Below are 14,442 nucleotides of genomic sequence, written 5' to 3'. Positions count from 1 at the left end.
TTTTCTGCCACTGATTTGTTTGCAGCCTTGGGAGAACATGAGGATATTATTTCTCCAGCCCCAATTACCGTCTTGTTTATAATTTGGTGGAAAAGCTTTCCCTGCTGTTTCCCATCCCCAAGTGTCCCTTCTTCTCAGCTTAGCCATATGCAAGAGCAGTGTTTTTTTGCTAGCACTAGAGCATTTCCCCCCTTTTGGCCAGCATTTCTTTCTCTCCTGCAGCTCCTGTCTCTCCCATTCACTGCAGCTGAAGTTGCACTGCATCGGGAAAAGCAAGGGTAGAACATGGGCTTGATCCCAGCTGCCACCTTGCTGCCTTCTCCACCGGAGTATTTTGCAGTGCAATTGTCCTGACAGAGAGTCCTACATGTGTCCAAAGCCTGGGTGCTCCACCACCCAAGGTAGCTGCCCTGCTGTTTTAGGGAACGATGCTCTGGCAAGACGTTTGCAAAGGGATTAGGCTTCACTTACACTCTGGGGTGGTACAACTGGACAGGCACGCTTAAAAACACCATTATGAGATTTTCAGTCTTGAAGCTTTACTGACTCTTACTGCACGACAGGCAGCCTTAGAGATGGAAATCTCCTAATTACGCACATAGCCTTGGTAGCGGCAGTACAGACCTTCCCTTAGTGTCTTACTGTAACAAGATCCCACCCCAGTCAACAACAACCACCCTGGCGGTGGCCGGACACTAAAGGCTGGATGGAAATCCCTACTTTATTTTTACCAAGAAAATGTTGCGTATCGGTAACGGTGAAGGTCAGATGTTGTTTTGAGAAAACTGGATGTATAACAGGGTTTTCAAGAGGGCAGGCATTCAATGGGATTTTCTCCATACGTGCAACAGAGCATTTCAGAATTCTTTTTTTTGCATCCAGTTACCTCTAAAAATCTGGCCTTTGGTCACCAATCGCTTGAACTGAACTGTTGTTTGTGAGCAAGTGGAGAGGAAGAGAGAACCTATATCGAGTTAGCAGCCTCTTAACACTCGAATATCACACTTTTTTATTAGAATTTCCCCCACTTGAACAGTCTGTTGGCTTTTAGGAGAACAAGAAGTTGAAATACATCAGGAGCTGAGAGAAAAGCTTATTCTCACCCTCTGTCTAAACGTTATATATCCTTGGGATTTCAGAGGTGTCCTGAGGCTCCCAGTGCCAAAAGCTTGAGTTTGGCTGAGATATACTTAGCCAGAAACAAATTTCCAAAACTTGGGTATTTTCACCAACTTTCGCCTCTTTCTAAGCAATATCCTTTCTGTAAAATTAAACAGCTAACAATCCCTGCAAAATGAACATTTGCTAATTGAATTCAGTGAAGTCAGGACTGCATGTCGATGATGTGCTCAATAAAGTGTTTAAACCTGGGACTTTTAGCACAGAATTTGACTACGGCAGTGATTGTTTAACCAGAAAATGCCATCAAAACTGCAAGTAAAGCAGGCTGCAATACTGACTGTACCTAGCCACTAGAGAGAGACATTATCCCATGTAGTAAACTGAAATGTTTCACTTGCGACTGTCCAGGGACCTCTCCTCAGAGCGGAGTATCCTGTTCATCTGAAGCAGATGACAGCATCGACCGACTGACTAAACCGTGGAGAGCTGTGGCCATGAGCACGTCAAGCGCTGCGCGTAGAAGGGGGCCATTCCAAAAGGCTGTACCGATGACATGGGGAAGGTGTTAAATTTACATTTGTATCTTTTCAGTCAAATCAGTGCGTCTGCAGTCAGACAAGGGGGGGAAGCAAGTTAACCCTTGTTTTTCGACAGAGCAGGGTAGATGCTCATCAAGCCTGTGCAGTGTGACACTCGGCCATACACAGACCTCTGGGGTTTTACAAACCAAAAGCCAGATCTTATAAAACGTGCGCTGAGCTGCACAAGCCTATATATTTTTGTACACGTTGTTGCAGAACCTTCAGCACCAGAGGTCCTCTATGGTGTTTGCCAAAAATAAGTAACGCCGGCCTTGTTATGACCAAGTGTGTTACCATCCCTGTCTGCTCTGACGTGCTCTGTTAGAGCTGTTACCTGCCCCCTTTCAGATGTAAGCAGGGCGGTTGGGGGCTGGCTGAGCACAGCACCTTTTGCATTTGCAGACCTCCTTTTTCAGCTTTTCAGTGCTGACACAAGCCTTGTGCGACTGCCAGATTTATAACCCCTCGTGAGCGTGCCAAGGTGCGCTGTGCTGTCTGTCGGAGGCTGCGCTGGTGCCTGAACGGTTAATGTGGGCTGCCCAGTCCTGAGACTAACAGGTGCTCATCTGATCAGAAAGAACTGGGCAGACTAGAAACTTTCATGAATTGATAGTGGAAACGTCCATAAAACTAACACTACATTCAGGCTGATAAACGCGTGGTGAGGACTCGGATAATGCCCAGAGGTCAAAAGCTGCACACTGCCAAAACATTCAAGCTTCCAAGCACAGGAAAATCTAGTTAAAGTAACAGTGGTGGGAAACGCAGGAAGTCTGATCATGCTAAAAATGCATCTGGATACAAAACCGGCTTGTCCTGTGAATAAGCAGGAGAGCGCCTGATGTGTAAGTGGGGCTGTGTATTTAACCTCAGTGATTTTCTGCAGTCAGGTACCAGCTTTGAGTCCCAGAAGGAATTCCTGGAGAGGGGAGTAAGCACTGCCTTGCTGTTTTGATCTTTCACAGAGTACTGAGCAGGGATCTGCTATTAGGATCAAGTGGTCATTTCCCACATGATTAGTTTTCTTTTAATACAGGCAACGAATGACACTGGCATAGCATGAGTTCTTGTGTGTGCTGTTTAAGTTACTTAGGAAGTCATACAGTTCTCCTTTTTGCTAACATGTAAACACTATACAACAAGCATTTGATTTATGACTCCTAATTAATTATTTTGTATTGGTTCTTTAACTTCTAGTTAGAATTTATGTTACTATCTTTGTTTGCACCTGCACTTACTCTCAATTTCTCAAAATAGAGTAGGGACTCGCATGCGAAAATCCCACTAAATTTCACAGGCTGCTTTGAAAATCTCAGTAGTAGCACTTTAATGCTCTGAAGGTACAGATTCAGCTGCATGCAAACGTGCAAAGAGAAGTCTCAGCCATGGGTTTCCACTAGGACTTAACTAGGTGCATGTTGAAAGTGAGCGTTCATTTTTTGTCTTGCAAATTAGCAGGCACTCAGCTGAGGGGAGTCCTCAATCATTATGCAAATAATAAACGGGTAAAATCCCCTTTTCTCTTCTTTTTCTATAACAGCACACCCTTTAGCACATCCTCGGAATTAATCAGTTTTAAGGATTGATTACTGTAAGGCACCGCAATCTGCTGTGATATTAAAACATTAAAATGAAAGCTCTTAAAACCCCCTTTTTGAAAGGCTAACCAAACGTGGGTTGCAGGCAGGGGTATTTCCTGGCCAGATGTGTTGATTCCGAGAAGCTTTTCTAGAATCTGGCACTACACTTTCTAGCATCTTACCACTGTTTCACACTTCTACTTTTACCGCGTTTTCTGAATACTGGAAAATTACCTGTAAACATGAACGTTTAAATGAAAAAAAAGGGTGTAGTACACGGTCGTGTATCACAGGATCGTGCAAACAGCACTTGAAAAGTCTGTAAATCAATAGAGTTTTGAGGTTATATGCTGAGTGAAGAATGTAGAATTATATACACACTACTACCATCTTGACGGCTGATATTAATCTTCTAAGATGAGAAAACAATTTAAAAAAATGTAAAGGAAAATGCTACCCTCCGTTTCCATGAGAAGAAAAAAAAAGTGCAAGACAGATTCACAGAAAGGAGAATTGTTTTCTGTTTCCCCTCAGCCTTCCAAAAATGGACAAGGACAGGGCTTTCTGCTCCTCCCATCTAACCAGCTGCCCAGCTCCCGGCCACCGTGGCATATTGCCATCTGCATTTGCAATATGGATCCATCACCCCACCCTAAAATTCAGTAAATCCATACTGCTGTGCGGAGGGAATAGGAAGAGGCTCGGGAACTTTCTGGAGACTTGAGCTCAGCTGCGAGGGGGCTTCGCTTTTCTCCTTCTGAAAGAAACCTGCTGTGACAAGTTTGTGGCATTCCCTGTCTACCAGGAAATCTAACTGCATTAGAGCTGTGCATAGGCACAACATGATTAACCTAACTTTGCACAGAATGATTTACTGAAGCTTTTCTTTCACAATTAACATTTTGACAAATGAAAGAAAAAAAAAAACCAACATATTTTTGTGCTCTCACCCAAATACAAATGACCTCTTTTGGAGGTTTAGAGACCCTTTTCTAGCATGTCTAAAAAGTTATTGCCTGTTCTCATTTGGGTGTGGAGGTGACATAGTGCTGAAAGTGTGGCTGACTTTGTAGTAAAGGCATTCCTGACCAGGACAAGGAACACACAACTAAGATGCCATCGCATAGTGCACCCCGGCCACTTTTCATCTGCGTGCCAAGGTGGGGACTCTGGGAACCCAGGTGGCTGGCGCTGTGTGCTTACACACTCGTGCTGTGTGTATATACTTAATAACTTTCCTTTGCTGCTGAGTATACACTTCACCTTTGAGGAACTCCGAGGGTAAGTGTTTTCACTAGTTTGAAGATGGGGAAACTGAGATGGGAGAAAGCCAATGGCTTGTATAAGGACGGAACTCCTGGCTAGCCCAGGACTGTGAGGCTCATAGTTCTGTGTTCACACCGTGCAACCACAGCTCTGTGCAACAATAACACGTACCAGCTCATTTTCATTTGCGGAGGAGAGGAAGACCATTCAAATAACTAAACAGGCCCCTTCCCTGGAATGGGAACGCATCCCATTAAAACATGTGTCATAAGAAATAAAGGTAGGCTAAGTTTGTACCCGTCGACTTCTTTTTTCTTTTTCTCTGTTAATTGCATTGTTTTGGAATCCACTTTCTAAAGGACTTTGTAATTGAAGTGGCTGTTTATTAAAAGGAAATTTCTTAGGGTGGCTCAGCTTAACTGCGTTCTCGTTGGAGTGAAACAGGATGCTTGGCCCAAACCTTATTTCCTTCATTTCACTCGGTTCTATTACAAGCACTTCCCTGCATCCTGCAGTAAAATATCGGTGACGCTGCATCTTTCCTAGCCCGGGGCGTTTGCAAGGGTGCGTGATCACGGAAATTTTCATTTATCAATCTCAGAGGCAACGGGGATGCCGGCGTCTTACCGTGGGCAATTCTTTACAGCCACTTTTCCACTTTTCCCTTTTTCCACTAGAGGGGGTTACACGTTCTGGTTCAGAGCGCTGAAGCAGACCAAGATAAGATGGAGCTGCCTCTGGTCCACCTATATTTTTAACTGATACAGTTAACTCGCAAATACGATAATGAGCTGACAGTACTAAGACTCGAGGCCGTAATAACCATTACAAAAATCATTAATTACCAGGAAATTAGAGAGGTGTCTGTTAAGTGCTTAAATTTGCAACCTTCTGTCCACAAACAAGAAATCCAAACGCTTGCCTGAATCATAGCTAACTTCCCACACATTCGTTATAAGCTATATCTTGTTTATTTCTGCATATATTAATCTCAGTAAATGATTAGATTTGTCACCCATGACCCAGTATGCTGTTTGCAATTATTTCTTATATTAAATTAATCACTACATATTTACTTTGAGAAATTACATATGATATATCGATGCACGCATGTGTATAAGTGTATGTGAGCACATGAACTTTCCTGATTGCCTTTCCTCTTGTATGGCAAATTAGAAATAATGGCATTAAAGCCAGCAGAGTTGTGCTGACGGGGAAACTAACACAGAGAGAAGGGGGAAATTGCTATACAAACTTTTCTTTCTTTGCACGTTTAAGTATTTCTACTTATTTACTGAACTCTAAGGATATGGACAGTCTAATCTCCACGAGCAGATACATGAACCCTTGCGGCTCTAAGTTTTAAGGCTGCTGGTGTGGACTGTAGTCAGCCTCGCTTTTTCCACCTCCCACGTCTTGTGGTTGCGCCTGGGTGGGGTGATCTGCGTACATATGGACTCTCACCGTATCTCTGGCGCTTCGTGTCACAGTAATATTACCCAGATAACTACTTTGCAGAATCAGATCCTTTGTGAATCACTTACTGGGTGAAAGTAATTCACATGGCTTGTGACTTTTTCCTGGGCAACGTAAAGCCTCTCCTTTATACACTTGATCATTAGTTTGTAGCAGCTCATTTTCTAGGAAAACTGAAGCTTATGCTATGTATAGGAACAGGACTTCCAACAATTTCGGCTCCTGTAATTTTATTTTTTTATATAAAAAGCTTTCTGTCTCTGTTTAGTTTCCATCTAATCTTTCAGATTTTTCATTCTCACAGATTCCGGTTCTGTATTGTGTTTTATTTTTCATTGCAATGCTTTCTCTCTCTTCTCTGAACATAATTTCTTCTCAGCAGAATTCACCCCCAACAACTTCCAAGTCTGAGCTGAATTTACAGATTCATTGTGTTTGAGTGGGTTCAAAATGACACAGAAATATTTATTTTTAATCTGTTATATTTCTGAGGTGCTAATTACTTTGCCACCTCTTAGTTGCCACCCAGTTCAAACTAGCGACTTGAATGCTATGAGAAAGTATTTTAATAATCTTTTAAGAAAATTATATGGCGTAATTTACTTCTGCAACAAGTAACTTGCTTCAGGACCCAGGGACCCAGACAGTTGTGCTAATGTGGATTTCAAGTCATAAACACTTCAGCCTGAAAACAAAACAGAATCATACCTATTAAAAACCAAGGTTTAAACAACCTTGTAGGTTTCATTACTTTTGTCTGTAAACATATAGCATTCTTTATCCGCACACAAAAGGTGGACTGGAGCCTCCGCTATGCATACAAAGTCCTTTCTTGACTTTTTGACTCTGTTCCTTGCTTAACTAACACTAATGATGAGTTCAGGGACACTGGATTTTACATCACCTCAGCAGACGATCTTCTCAGTCACACCTGATTGCAAAGCAGCAAGGCAGAGACAGGGAGGGAAGCGATATCGCTTTGGAAGAAATGGCCTCGCACCTTCACAGAACGAGTATGCGCGTGAACCCTTATTGACACACAAATGAACCGTGTTTTTTGAAGTATTTCATTGTTTTGTCTTCTGGACTGCCTGGAGTTCTTCCAAGCACAACTAACAAAGGCTTGAAAAAAAGGACTCAAAACATAACGCAGGAAAAAAAAATAATATATCTGCTAAAGACTAGAATGGTGTTTTGGTCTGTTGCCAGGTGCGCAGGGGAGGCTGCACCGAGCTCAAGCAGTGGCAGGAAGCCCCAGGCAGGTACCCAGCTGCCCGCACAGATGCCAGGCAGACACCATCTCTTAAACTGCAGGGTGGAGGACGAGCAGGGTTCATCAGAGCAACAGCTTTGGGGAGGAGAAAGGGGGCATCCCTTCTGGGAAAGACTTCTGCGTGCACCAGCTTAGACTTTCTCTTAGGCTTTTTCTTGGTTGCCTGCTTGCCTCCCTCCCCTCTGCTCCCAACCAAAAATATGGTTCATCACAGATGAAAGAAACATCAGTCATAGAATCCTCTAGGTTGGAAGAGACCTTTAAGATCATCGAGTCCAACCATTAACCTAACACTGACAAAACCACCACTAAACCATGTCCCTAGGCACCACAGCTATACGTGTTTTAAATACCTCCAGGGATGGCGATTCCACCACTTCCCTGGGCAGCCTGTTCCAATGCTTGATAACTCTTTCCCTGAAGAAGTTTTTCCTAATATCCAATCTAAACCTCCCCTAGTGCAACTTGAGGCCGTTTCCTCTTGTCCTATGTCTTGTCACTTGGGAGAAGAGACCGACCCCCACCTCTCTAACAGCCTCCTTTCAGGTGGTTGTAGAGAGTGATAAGGTCTCCCCTCAGCCTCCTTTTCTCCAGGTTAAACAACCCCAGTTCCCGCAGCCGCTCCTCATCAGACTTGTTCTCCAGACCCCTCACCAGCTTCATTGCCTTTCTCTGGACACGTTCCAGCACCTCCATGTCTTTTTTGTAGTGAGGGGCCCAAAACTGGACACAGTACTCAAGGTGCAGCCTTACCAGTGCCAAGTGCACGTTGGACATTAGCAAACTGTATGGATTATAGGCAGACAGATAGATGTACTGAGTAGAAATTATTGTGTCTCTTTATAAACAGAATAAGCAGTAGTGGTGAACTGGCTTGCCTTCAGAAATAAAACCAATGGATGGTAGTACCAGAAGAGCCCTGCAAGCCATAGAGCCGTACCCGGGTTTGCTATTCAATTCAAATATACAGCTCAAATTCTGTGAGAGTTTGCTTTCTCTTTTGGACTTAACGGAGGCTGCTATGGGCAGTTTTGATAGTCGGTTTTATCGTATGAATTGAAATATCTGATGTCTGCTCACACATAGAAACACATAGTTTCATGGAAAATGATTTTACCAGTACCTGAACATTAAAGCCCCTTAGCTGTTTGTATATAAACAACGTATATTTCAGCCACTTTTGTCAAAAAGAGTATGTTAATGGCAAAGCAAAATATCACATGGCTATGTGTATGCTTGCTTACTTCGCAACCCTGAAACGTATGAATCTTTCATTAAAAAAGAAATCCCAAACCAAACAGCTATAATTTGGCCCTCAGGCTGCAATGCAAGGATTTGGCCTACGGGTTCAGTATATAGCGGGTACAATTTATCTATGTACTGTGTGAGTGGAAGACACCGTCCATCCTGTCTAGAAGCCTCCCAGTTGCACAATGCGTGTGGAATGAGTTATTAGACGCAGAAGCGTGCGGGAACTCCAGCTGTCACCCTGCCAGGTAGTCCCAACACTAGCTCTGGAAAGGCAGCTCTTAGAAATGCCCACAGCACCTTCCTACAGGGGCGTCTCCGGAGAACTCCTCCCCTTTTAGGATTAAAAATACCAGTGGCTAGCAGCATACCTGAGGAAGGCCCAGTTAGCGGCTTTTAGCTGTTTTGCCTGTGCCATCTCAGATCCCATGGAACACAGCTGCCAGGATGACGATCGCTTTCAGCCAGTGACATTTTTCATGAATGCTATAGAGAGGAGCATATTTTTTGATCTGCTATCCTTCCCTCCCCTATCTGTCAGAAGTTGGTTATAATCAATTGGCACTCGTACAGCACGTCTTCTAACCAGCCAAGGATCTTTAAAATAGCTTCACCTACTTCTGTTCTCATTTCTCAGAGGAGGGATTTTGAAGCCAGAGGAGCTGACATGCCTCACTCCAGGTCACACAGGAATCGGTGACAGAGATGCAACTGGAACCGGGCATGAATCCTGTTGGGCACTTTCCTACGCTGGGTTTTCCTCCGTGCTTACCTTAAGCATTTTTTTTTTCTCCTCCCATTTCTGTCTGACATCCCTTTCTAGAAATTTGCTAATCTCAGGATTATGCGAGGGAGCATATTTTCAGTCATAGGATGCTCACATGCTCCACGGACCAGGGTGAACTTGACCCCCCTGTTGCACACTTGTTGCCTGATACGCGCACACACACACGTGCACGCGTACACAAACGCCGGCTGAGCCTTGATCATCAGGGAATTGATTAGGCCAAGGGAAGTGAAGATGGGAGCTTGTGAATTACAGTAACAAGCAGGATCGCGCTTACCACCTCTGTTGAATAAATCTGTCCAAAAAACATCTTTCCTCTCGCTACAAAAATAACGCTCATCTGTGTGCATTCTTCTCTGATGAGCTGTGTCACCACAGAAATGGTAATCCTGCCACTTAGCAGTGAGCTGCTTTTTAGGAAAACAGCGGGTGAGGAGGGTAAACAGGTTGTAGAGGAAGGTAACACGAGAGTAGGACGGTGATTAATTTTCAATGTCATTCCAACTATTCAGCAACTAAATAGATTGCAGCTCTCAACAAAGGAAGCTGAAATAGGACAAGATAGCTTTTCCAGCTCCTGAGTGCTTCAAGAGATGCTAACCCTTCCTGAGTAAAACAGTGTTACCTGCTATAAACTAAATAAGAATTATTTAATTATCCTGAAACTGGTGAGCCTCTCAAAGCCCCAAAAGGCTGGGGGAAGCCCAACTACCATAAGCAGTGTGAAAGCCCGTTGCTTCATGGCTGATGCTGACACTCAGGCTCCTGTGAGTCTTCCTTGGTGCCTCTTCCTCTTGTCCCGCGCTGGTTGTTGACCCTTTCCCACTCCCCATTAAAATTCAGTCTCTGTTTCCTTATGGCTACTAGTTATCTCACAGTCACTTTTGTCTTTGAAAACCTCCTCACACAAAAAGGAAATTTATTTAATCTGCTGTGTGGTGGGCTTTGCTATTGAAGTATCAGTGTGAACCTAAGAAAGAGGAAAGAATATTCCAGATATAAACAGCTGGTGTCTGGGTGAGAAGGACTTCAGGAATATTATAGTTGGAGAGTCCTTGCTGTGAACCTTGGATTTGGTCTTTGTCTGCAAGCCTGGCTTCTAATCCCTGCTCCGGGTTTACAAATACCAGCCCTGCTTCTGGCTCGGAGGATGAATACAATAGAGTTTTATTGTAGGGGTTTTTTTTCTGAACAAAAGTCCACACTAGAGGCCTTCTATTTTTTGCAAACTTTTCAGTTTGTTTTGAAGTCAGTTAAAAGATCAAAAAATCCAAAACCCAACCCAACTAATTCAGAGCCCCCTAATAGTTCTAACCAGAGATCTGTATGAGGGTTTTTTATATGCCCTTCCTGCAGTTTCTAGAGAGCCACTTGACTTTTTGTGTCTAACCTGATTTCATCCTTATGGTCTGCCTTCTTTCCTTCCGTCCTTCTTCCCTGCTTCGACTCTTCTGCACCGTGCCCTCAAACCGGTGCCAGCGGGTGGCTAAACCTCAAGTTCCCCTGGCCAGGGGCACTGCCCAGGGGATGGACCCGTATTCCAGCAAACGCTGGGACAGCCCCGTGCTCAGCCACACGGCAGGCCCCGGGCTCTTCACCTACAGCAGAAGATCACGCGCCATCGGGTGTTTCAGTTACACGGTCAGAAAAGAATATAAGCCCTTTTAAACCAATCCAAAACAAAAGCTGGGGTTTTCACTAGTGAAATTTCAAGTTTATCAACAGCGGTTCTTCACATAAACATTTTCAGAAATAGATCATTGGTTTACTCATCTCTTTACTTCGTTTTGTCTGGAAGAGTAGTAGTTCTGACAGAATCAAAATAAGGATAAAAAAAGACTTTCCTGAATGACCTTCATTTTTTGGCAAAAGACTTGTAATCAAGTCTTATGTGTCAGAATGACTAAGAGTGAATGGATGGTGGGACACGTGCTCTCCTTGAAAGCTTTTATGTGCTGCGATGCGAACTGGGGAAGCTGGATCACCAGTCATATGGCATATGTTTAAAAATATTGTTGAAATGGAACCCTTTTAAAAAATAGTATACAAACCAGTAGCACAAGAGAGGTTTTGTGACTGTATGCACATACATTTTCTTGGCTTTTTTTTTTTTTTTTTCAAACTGAGCTCCAGAGAAGCTCTTTAGGGGCACATATAAGTGCCATTGACTTTCAGTCAGATAGCAGGTATGTAATTGCTTTTGAGTAGTTGCATCAGTTATGTGACAATTAGGATCGGCGTATTTAACAGGTGCACTCAAAGTTTTGCTCTTCTGCAGGGAGAGGGCTTTGGATTTTTTTGGATGCTGAAATCAGCCTGTTGAAATGTTTCAGGAATATACGTGCCTTTGACTCGATCTGATTCTCACTGAGGTCCAGCATATGAAACCGCTACGAGATTTAGACAGCTTTGCGTGTTTATGCATTTTTGCTACTTCATGTTGCTGATATCTGGCACTTCCTATAGCTAGATGATATTTGCATATTGCATATAATTATTGTTTATGTAATATTAAGTTACATTTCTGACTTCAATGGATTGTTATATAAAGCTGTAAAGTTCCACAAAATAGCTCTGCAGTGTAAAATACCATGATGTAAATTATGGCATACTTATTATGTGTTTCTTATATTGTGGACTATTTTCTTGTACCACAGAAGCATATGAAAATTGTGAGGAAGTAATGTGTTTGGGTTTGTTGTTGGGGGTCGTCCCCCCCCCCCCCGCCATGCTATTATTTATAATTTCTAATGCCATGTCTTACATCCTGTTTCACAACAAGAGTCAGATACTCTTGTTTAACCGTTAAGGAAGTCTGAACGATTTGATCACGAATGGGGACAGTTCTGATGAGCTACACTAAGAAAATAAAAAGACAAACCCCAGTCTCCTCCCCTGGATGCAACCTGACTGCCAGAGTAGTTCCCACAGTACTACACAGATAGCTAGGTTCATTTTGGAGCATCCAGCTGTGAGGTGACACACTTAATGCACCAGTGATCTGATCCAGTATAGAAAATCTTTGGGGCCTGATTCTCCAGCGCCTCTCACCTTGTGCAGTCATTTGTAGTGAACAGCCTGAATGCCTACACACTGCAAAAGCCGAATAGAAAATATTTTGCGCCGCTTATCCTTCACTGCATACCTGTAACCGCACGAGCAGGTGTGCGAGGCGAAACGGGCTTTGCGTTCCTAAGGGAATTTTACTCGTAGAGGACTGTAAGACTTTTTGTTTTCTTTGAAGGTAAAATACGAAGGCGTATGAGCCTTCTAGACAGTGATCTTATGGGCATTACTACAGGATTCTTCCAGAGCTACAGAACATGCACACTTTTAAAAATGCGCAGGTCTAATAGTGAAAACACGGGCTCGGGCAAGTGCTAAAAAAGAGCCTTTCTTCAGAAATTCAGATGTCGGTTTAAAGCGTTGTTTTCCTAACCTAGCAATCATTTCAGAAAAGGAGCTCCACTGCCAATTTTAAATCAATGATTGCCCTGTTACAAATACAAACGACATCTCATTGCATTGCAGCCTCCTCTCCTCTTTGTTTTTATGATAGTAATTTAGTGATATTAGGAGCTGTGTTACTCCACAAAAGATGGTAGTGCAAGCAAATGACTTTACATGAAAAATGTTGTAGCAAAACCAGTACAGGCTCTACGATTTTTCAAACAAAGATCACGAATTACCAGAACAAACTTTCTTGTAAGGAACAGTACCTTTGGCTGGGGATTTGGCCACTCCTTGACTTAATTTTTTGTTTGGTTTTGTTATGTTTGTTTGCTTTTCTTAAGGGTACTATTTACCGTGTACATGCTGGGTGATAAACCTACAGCAACTGCGCTAAATTTTAAACAGGGACACACCACTTTTTTTTCAGGTTTGTTTTAATATTACTTACTGCACCTAAATATATTAAAAAATACTCTATCTTGTGGCACAAAGGTTGATTATAGTCAAAATTAGGGACTTTGGGGAATGACAGGAAATTGAGTCATTTTTTCTGTCCTTTTACAGCATTTTTTTTGTTGTTTTCATTTAAGGAGCACTGTAGAGATACTAATCTTAATAAAACAGTATATACAAATCCCTGTTCCTGTGCTACTGATAAGACACCAAGTGCTCAGTCCTGCTAAAACTTACTCACAGGAACTTGCCTCTATTTTCAGAAGTCACAGACGATTTTGATTACTTCCCTTTTTCAGTCGATCACCAGTTTTAGAAAATGGGGCTCGATTTAAAAAATGAAAGACACCTGCTTTTGGAAAACTCTGTGCCACCTGAGGCACCACAATTTCTTCAACTGGTAGAGCACCCAAAATTCCGAAGAGCTTTGAAAACTTTATGTTGCAGTCTTTGCTTGAATTTAATACGCACACTGTGCACAATGCTGCGCCATGCTGACATACCTGGATTACTCAGGGGTCTGGAAGTACCACACTTGCACTGTCCTAATGGCCTGCCCTGACTAATTAGTCCTAAGCGACCCCCACTGAGCCATGCAAGATGCATTCCTAGTGGTCTCCATACGTAAGTAAGCATCACCACATGGTTCCTCATCCTGCGAGTGCTTCCTCCACCTCCAGTGGAGGCTCCATGGAAAACACTATTAATTAACCTGGTGGTGGGGTAAACAGCCAAGAAAGAAAGGGGACAGCCAGAATATATGCATGAGACTGCCAGCTGCGATCCTTGGCTGGTTCACTGGCTTTTGGTAGGCACGTAAGTGAAGCTAGGGTTTGGGAGTCCCTCCGCCTTAAGCTACAGTATTTCTTCTCCCTCCGTGTCATGGCATATAAACTATGGTCTTGGGATGCTGTCACTTGATTAGTTGTTTCGGTATCAAGAAAGGTATGTTCTTCCATTAGGGTATAATTGGGGGAGGCACAGGATGTTTTCATGGCCTTTGTAGCACCACAGAGCCACGAGTAGGGTGAAAAGTTGGATTTGGAAATGGAATATATGAGAATATGCATATTTATTAATCTGTTGGAATTTATAGAAAATTTTACACAAAGTCCAGTGTGGACTAAGGCTGAAATGAAAAAGAAATCTGGAACCATGCAGTTGGATTTGTGCCTAGGAAAGAAGCAAACCTAAAGGAAGTGT

The sequence above is a fragment of the Rissa tridactyla genome, chromosome 1 (assembly GCF_028500815.1).
Source record: "Rissa tridactyla isolate bRisTri1 chromosome 1, bRisTri1.patW.cur.20221130, whole genome shotgun sequence".
NCBI classification, from domain to species: domain Eukaryota; kingdom Metazoa; phylum Chordata; class Aves; order Charadriiformes; family Laridae; genus Rissa; species Rissa tridactyla.
The sequence above is the reverse complement of the archived record's forward strand: the minus strand, read 5'-3'. Positions refer to the sequence as shown.